The sequence below is a fragment of the Triticum aestivum genome, chromosome 7D, assembly GCF_018294505.1.
Source record: "Triticum aestivum cultivar Chinese Spring chromosome 7D, IWGSC CS RefSeq v2.1, whole genome shotgun sequence".
NCBI classification, from domain to species: Eukaryota; Viridiplantae; Streptophyta; class Magnoliopsida; order Poales; family Poaceae; genus Triticum; species Triticum aestivum.
The window spans coordinates 74,012,615-74,020,488 of NC_057814.1; the positions used below are offsets into that span (position 1 = coordinate 74,012,615).

General features: G+C 44.4%; 1 long non-coding RNA gene across 1 annotated transcript; it reads right to left on the reverse strand.

Moving 5' to 3' along the window:
• Positions 1-5,571: 5,571 nt before the first annotated feature.
• Positions 5,572-7,244, reverse strand: LOC123163915 (uncharacterized). The gene is made up of 2 exons (XR_006482077.1): positions 7,049-7,244; positions 5,572-5,615 (listed from the first exon to the last, which is right to left on the reverse strand). It is a non-coding gene; the product is annotated as an uncharacterized lncRNA (long non-coding RNA).
• Between the last annotated feature and the right edge of the window lie 630 nt (positions 7,245-7,874).

Here is a 7,874-nt window from a genome sequence, read left to right on the forward strand (position 1 = left end):
AGTGAGGTAGAGAATCAACGTGACAGGAAAATAAAGTTCTTACGATCAGATCGTGGAGGGGAATATTTGAGTCACGAGTTTGGCACGCACTTAAGGAAATGTGGAATTGTTTCACAACTCACGCCGCCTGGAACACCTCAGCGTAATGGTGTGTCCGAACGTCGTAATCGCACTCTATTGGATATGGTGCGATCTATGATGTCTCTTACCGATCTACCGCTATCATTTTGGGGTTATGCTTTAGAGACTGCCGCATTCACTTTAAATAGGGCTCCATCGAATCCGTTGAGACGACACCGTATGAATTATGGTTTGGAAAGAAACCTAAGCTGTCGTTTCTGAAAGTTTGGGGATGCGATGCTTATGTCAAGAAACTTCAACCTGAAAAGCTCGAACCCAAGTCGGGAAAATGCGTCTTCATAGGATACCCTAAGGAAACTATTGGGTATACCTTCTACCTCAGATCCGAAGGCAAGATCTTTGTTGCCAAGAATGGATCCTTTCTAGAGAAAGAGTTTCTCTCGAAAGAAGTAAGTGGGAGGAAAGTAGAACTTGATGAGGTACTACCTCTTGAACCGGAAAGTAGCACAGCTCGGGAAGATGTTTCTGTGGTGCCTGCACCGACTAGAGAGGAAGTTAATGATGATGATCATGAAACTTCGGATCAAGGTGCTACTGAACTTCGTAGGTCCACGAGGACACGTTTCGCACCAGAGTGGTATGGCAACCCTGTCCTGGAAATCATGTTGTTAGACAACAGTGAACCTTCGAACTATGAAGAAGCGATGGCGGGCCCGGATTCCAACAAATGGCTTGAAGCCATGAAATCCGAGATAGGATCCATGTATGAAAACGAAGTATGGACTTTGACAGACTTGCCCGATGATCGGCAAGCCATAGAGAATAAATGGATCTTTAAGAAGAAGACTGACGCGGATGGTAATGTGACCATCTATAAGGCTCGGCTTGTCGCTAAGGGTTATCGACAAGTTCAAGGGGTTGACTACGATGAGACCTTCTCACCCGTAGCGAAGCTGAAGTCCGTCCGAATCATGTTAGCAATTGCCGCATTCTACGATTATGAGATATGGCAAATGGACGTCAAAACGGCATTCCTTAATGGTTTCCTTAAGGAAGAATTGTATATGATGCAAGCCGGAAGGTTTTGTCGATCCTAAGAATGCTGACAAGGTATGCAAGCTCCAGCGCTCCATCTATGGGCTGGTGCAAGCATCTCGGAGTTGGAACATTCGCTTTGATGAAATGATCAAAGCGTTTGGGTTTATGCAGACTTATGGAGAAGCCTGTGTTTACAAGAAAGTGAGTGGGAGCTCTGTAGCATTTCTCATATTATATGTGGATGATATACTATTGATGGGAAATGATATAGAACTTTTGGAAAGCATAAAGGCCTACTTGAATAAGTGTTTTTCAATGAAGGACCTTGGAGAAGCTGCTTACATATTAGGCATCAAGATCTATAGAGATAGATCGAGACGCCTCATTGGTCTTTCACAAAGCACATACCTTGACAAGATATTGAAGAAGTTCAATATGGATCAGTCCAAGAAGGGGTTCTTGCCTGTATTACAAGGTGTGAGATTGAGCACGGCTCAATGCCCGACCTCGGCAGAAGATAGAGAAAAGATGAGTGTCATCCCCTATGCCTCAGCCATAGGGTCTATTATGTATGCCATGCTGTGTACCAGACGTGATGTGAACCTTGCCATAAGTTTGGTAGGGAGATACCAAAGTAATCCCGGCATGGAACACTGGACAGCGGTCAAGAATATCCTGAAGTACCTGAAAAGGACTAAGGATATGTTTCTCGTTTATGGAGGTGACGAAGAGCTCGTTGTAAAGGGTTACGTCGATGCTAGCTTCGACACAGATCTGGATGACTCCAAGTCACAAACCGGATACGTGTACATTTTGAATGGTGGGGCAGTCAGCTGGTGCAGTTGCAAGCAAAGCGTCGTGGCGGGATCTACATGTGAAGCGGAGTACATAGCTGCCTCGGAGGCAGCGCAGGAAGCAGTCTGGATGAAGGAGTTCATCACCGACCTAGGAGTAATTCCCAATGCGTCGGGCCCGATGACTCTCTTCTGTGACAACACTGGAGCTATTGCCCTTGCCAAGGAGCCCAGGTTTCACAAGAAGACCAGGCATATCAAGCGTCGCTTCAACTCCATTCGTGAATACATTCAAGATGGAGACATAGATATTTGTAAAGTGCATACGGATCTGAATGTCGCAGATCCGTTGACTAAACCTCTTCCACGAGCAAAACATGATCAACACCAGAACTCTATGGGTGTTCGATTCATCACAATGTAACTAGATTATTGACTCTAGTGCAAGTGGGAGACTGTTGGAAATATGCCCTAGAGGCAATAATAAAATAGTTATTATTATATTTCCTTGTTCATGATAATTGTCTATTGTTCATGCTATAATTATATTAACCGGAAACCGTAATACATGTGTAATACATAGACCACAACATGTCCCTAGTGAGCCTCTAGTTGACTAGCTCGTTGATCAACAGATGGTTGTCATTTCCTGACCATGGACATTGGATGTCGTTGATAACGGGACCACATCATTAGGAGAATGATGTGATGGACAAGACCCAATCCTAAGCATAGCACAAGATCGCGTAGTTCGTTTGCTAGAGCTTTTCTAATGTCAAGTATCATTTCCTTAGACCATGAGATTGTGCAACTCCCGGATACCGTAGTAATGCTTGGGGTGTATCAAACGTCACAACGTAACTGGGTGACTATAAAGGTGCACTACAGGTATCTCCGAAAGTGTCTGTTGGGTTGGCACGAATCGAGACTGGGATTTGTCAATCCGTGTGACGGAGAGGTATCTCTGGGCCCACTCGGTAATGCATCATCATAAGGAGCTCAGTGTGACTAATGAGTTAGCCACGGGATCATGCGTTACGGAACGAGTAAAGAGACTTGCCGGTAACGAGATTGAACAAGGTATAGGGATACTGACGATCGAATCTCGGGCAAGTAACATACCGATGGACAAAGGGAATTGTATACGGGATTGATTGAATCCCCGACATCGTGGTTCATCCGATGAGATCATCGTGGAATATGTGGGAGCCAACATGGGTATCCAGATCCCGCTGTTGGTTATTGGCCAGAGAGAGGTCTTGGTCATGTCTGCATGGTTCCCGAACCCGTAGGGTCTACACACTTAAGGTTCGGTGACGCTAGTGTTGTTATGGGAAATAGTATGTGGTTACCAAAGGTAGTTCAGAGTCCCGGATGAGATCTCGAACGTCACGAGGAGTTCCGGAATGGTCCGGAGGTGAAGATCGGTATATTGGACGAAGGGTATTGGAGTCCGGAAGTGTTCCGGGGGTACCAGGCTATGGCCAGCATGACCGAAAGGTGTTTCGGGGGCCCCGGCAAGTGTTGCAGGGCCTCATGGACCAAGGGGTGGGGGCAAACCAGCTCACTAAGGGGCTGTGCACCCCCACACCCTTTCCCACGTTACTTGGGGAGGTGGGGCGCCTCCACCTGGCTTGGGAGGCAAGCCTCCGCCTGCTTGGCTTGAGGGGCAAGTCTCCCTAGGGTTTCCCTAGGGAGATCCAATCTTCCCTAGCCGCCGCTCCCTAGGGGAAACCCTAGGGTGCCTCCCCCCTCTCCCCTCCCCCTATATATAGTGAGGAGGTGGGAGGGCAGCCGCACCCTTCCCCTGGCGCAGCCCTCTCCCTCTCCAACTCCTCCTCCTCTTCCGTAGTGCTTGGCGAAGCCCTGCCGGAGAACCACGGGCTCCTCCACCACCACGCCGTCGTGCTGCTGGAGTTCTCCCTCAACTTCTCCTCTCCCCTTGCTACATCAAGAAGGAGGAGTCGTCCCCGGGCTGTACGTGTGTTGAACACGGAGGCGTCGTCCGTTCGGCGCTTGATCGGATCTTCCGCGATTTGAATCGCCGCGAGTACGACTCCATCAACCGCGTTCTTGTAACGCTTCCGCTTAGCGATCTTATGATGCACTCCCTCTCTCTCTCTCGTTGCTAGCATCTCCTAGATTAACCTTGGTGACACGTAGGAAAATTTTGAATTATTACTACGTTCCCCAACATGATCTTCGTATCCAGGTACTCAAAATACGTTATCTGCCAAGGGGGAAGAGGTAAAAATGAATCATGTTCTTATAGTTGTTTCTGGGTATAAAGAAATATACAAGTTAATGAACGAACCACAGGAATCAGGAGGCAGCCACACTCACCGAAACGGGCTCCTGAAGCGTCGTATAGGCGCACTTCCTGGGTTAGAGCACACTGGAGTAAGAGAGAATTCCTTATTTGACACTACCTTAAAATGTGGTTCCCTATTTGGCCCTGAAGAAATTTTTCTTCCTTGTTTGACACATGCACTAAATTTCTTTCCCAATATGACACTCTAGTGCATTTTGTTCACTAACGGTGTTAAAGACAGATGTGAAAATACCTTTTTACCCCTGGTGCATAAAGTCAGCAAAAATCTGTACATGACAATATATACACTTATGTTACATATTTGGTCATGTTAAATGACCAATTGAGACCCCATAACTTGGTCAATGATCTGATTTCAATCCAAAAAATTGTCCTCTCATTTTAATTCAAAAAATAAAAATTTGGCAGAACCTCCCCTGTAATTTGATCCCATATCTCACACAATTCATATATATACACACAATATGCATCGCAACATGAACAACAACCAGAAGCAACCATGTTCACGCATACATCACATTTAGGTTCACATTCACCACATACATCAGTACTAGTTGGCATGCATCACATACTGTTTCACACATGAGGTCAGGTCCACAAGTACATCACATGAGCAGCACAAAAGGACATCCAAAAGTAACCATGACATTAAGGAAAACATGAGAATCACAAACTAAACCGCCTTTTGCTTCTTCTGCTCATTGATGGGCTTGCAGAGTTAAATTTTTTGCTTCTTGTGCACATTGCTGGGCTGTCTTGTGGCACCATAGGAATCTTTTCAGTGCACTCCTTACTCTTGCCCCTAACCTTCACAGGAACATCTGTTTCATCGCCGGGCATAGGAAACTCGATGGAAATTGGCTCCGGCTGTTTTGAGCCAGTTCTTGATCTGCACTTAGGCATGTAAGGCAGCAGTAGTTTTTAGCAATTGAAAACAAAAAAATATTCATAACATGTCAACTAAAAAGAGAAACAATACCTCTTGGATCGAACCGATTCAGATTTTCCCCCTTTTCCCTTTTTGTTTGTATTCTCCAAGCTTTTGCTATGGTGAGAAGAAAGCAATAAGAATACAGAACAATTTTTAATTTAACTAAATCTCAAAATCTGAACTAGTTGTAATCACCTTTTTGATGCTCCAGCACTAGAGCTAACATGTTTTCCCTTTTTTTGGTTGTAGTTTCCAAGCTTTTGCTATGGTGAGCAGAAAGGTACTTAGAATTCAAACATTGTTTTCATGTATTTATGAGCACAAGTGTAAAATTACGAACCTTGGGGGAAAACACATTCTTGTTGGTACTCCATCTTCGCAAGGCACAATGGATAACTCAGCTGTTTTGGTTGTCTTTGTCCTTTTCTTTGGTGGTTCTCTACACACAAGAGATAGGAAAGTATTGAACATGTATAGTTGGAAGAATAATGCAAAAATGAGTAAATCTATACTACCTCACAGCCATCATTGCAGCAATGTCCTCTGGGTTTCCCTTCTTACATTTGTGCCAATGATGCCCATATTCCTTACAAATAGGGCATAAGTGTTGACCACTTTTCCTTTTCTTCTCACCGCAACCTTTGTACCTCTCAGTTTTACGCCTACCAGCCGTGGCCTTCAATAGTGGTGGATGCATGAAGAATCCATGGTCAGATTTAGGCCATTGGGTCTTGTCCGGCATAGCAGGAATTAGTTGGGCATAAGCTGCTCTATATTTGTCAACGGAGAAATACAAGTCCACATAGTGCCGTATGTGTGCATTGCTAAGTGACGTGATGAATGCGAGAGCATGTTTGCAAGGATGGCCAGAAACTTGCCATTGTCGACAAGAACATGTCCCCTCTTGCAAGTTGACCACAAACCTAAAGCCACTACCACCTAATGCAGTTACTTCAGCCACTTCTTCTGAGCTTTCTACCACCTCCAAATTTAATTCCCTGGTCATTGCATTCAGCTTCTTAATTATGTGGGGCAGAATCAAACCATCTAACTCCTTTGCTACTTTTCTCCTTCGGTTCCACAATATCATAATCAATTGTCTCGCCTTATCAAAGAGGTCATCCAAGTTCAAGGACTTGTGGTGCTTAATCCAATTGTTAAAGCTCTCAGCCAGGTTGTTGGTTACATAGTCCACCTTGCATATAGTTGAGAATTGACTCCTAGACCACAACCTATTGTGCCACTTCCTTATATATGCAGTTGCAGCTGGCTTTGTTGTCTCCATAGCAACCCAATGTTTGTCAAATAAATATGGGTTCCATGAGTAAGCAGCAGCCCATAGGTGGTCATCAAACACCTTCCCATGGAACTTCTTCTTGAAGTTGGTCACCAAGTGAAACATGCATTCCCTATGTTCCGCTTCTGGGAACACTTCTTTCACCCCTGTCATTACTGCTTGACCAGCATCGGTGCATATGGCCAACCCATTTGGTGTTCCTATGGCCTGTCTTAGCAATTGCATGAACCAAATCCAATTCTCGTTAGTTTCAGAATCAAAGACTCCAAAACTAACCGGATACATCCAATTATGGCCATCAACGGCGGTAGCACTAGCCAGCTGCCCCTTGAACCTGCCCGTCAAGAATGTGCTATCTATTGCCAAATATGGTCTGCAACCACTAAGGAACCCCTCTATGCAAGGTTTCATAGCAACAAAAATTCTTCTAAACCTGATTTTACCATTTATTGTGTGATGATCAATCTGCACTATGCTACCGGGGCAACAACTTTCAACTTGTGCCTTAAACCTATACAAATTGTCAAAGCTGATATCCCAATCACCATATAGTTGCTTCAAGGCTAGCAACTTACCCATATATACTCTCTTGTAGTTGATTTTGACCTTGTGGTGTTCTTTAAGCTTCTTTCGCAATTCCTTTGCTCCTAGAGTTGCATCTTCAATGAGCCAGTCCTTCACCTTCTCACATATCCAGTACTTAGTTGCATTCTTCACCTTCTTTTTCCTTCTTGCACTAGAGCAATCATGACCAAAAGGTTTTTTTTCACCTACAAAAGAAGAATATAATTAGTTAGCTAAAAACTCTCAAACAATCATGCAAGAAATGTTTACAAACGAGCAAAGTTAGACAGTTACCACTACGGTACACAAATCATCCGTTGTAGAAGCATTTATCCTCCATGGACAATTATCTTCATCTCTTCTTTTACAATAGCCCCTGAACCTACATGGTGCACTCTTCTCCGTGTTATACTCAAATTCATGTTTGATTGCATGCTGAGAAAGGGCCAACTTAAACTCCTTCATGTTGGGATATATGAAACCTTCAGTCATAGGAGGGCCATCCTTATCATACTCTATATTTGGGGCATGATTTACCTCATGCAACTCCTCATCCTCCTCTACTTCAGTCTCGTCCTCGCTCTCATCCTTACTCTCATCCTCACTCCCATCCTCACTCTCATCCTCACTCTCACCATCAGCAACATAGTCTTGGTCCTTTTCTTTATCAGGAAAAAGAACCACATTTAGAGCTTTAGGTTCTTCCTTCAAATACATATTCTCTTCATCAATCCCAACATGTTCATTCGCCGGTATTGGGTTGCGAAGATAACTATCATCATCTTGGTCTACGTTGTTCTTAGGTTGGATATGCACATCACTATAATACTCAATGAC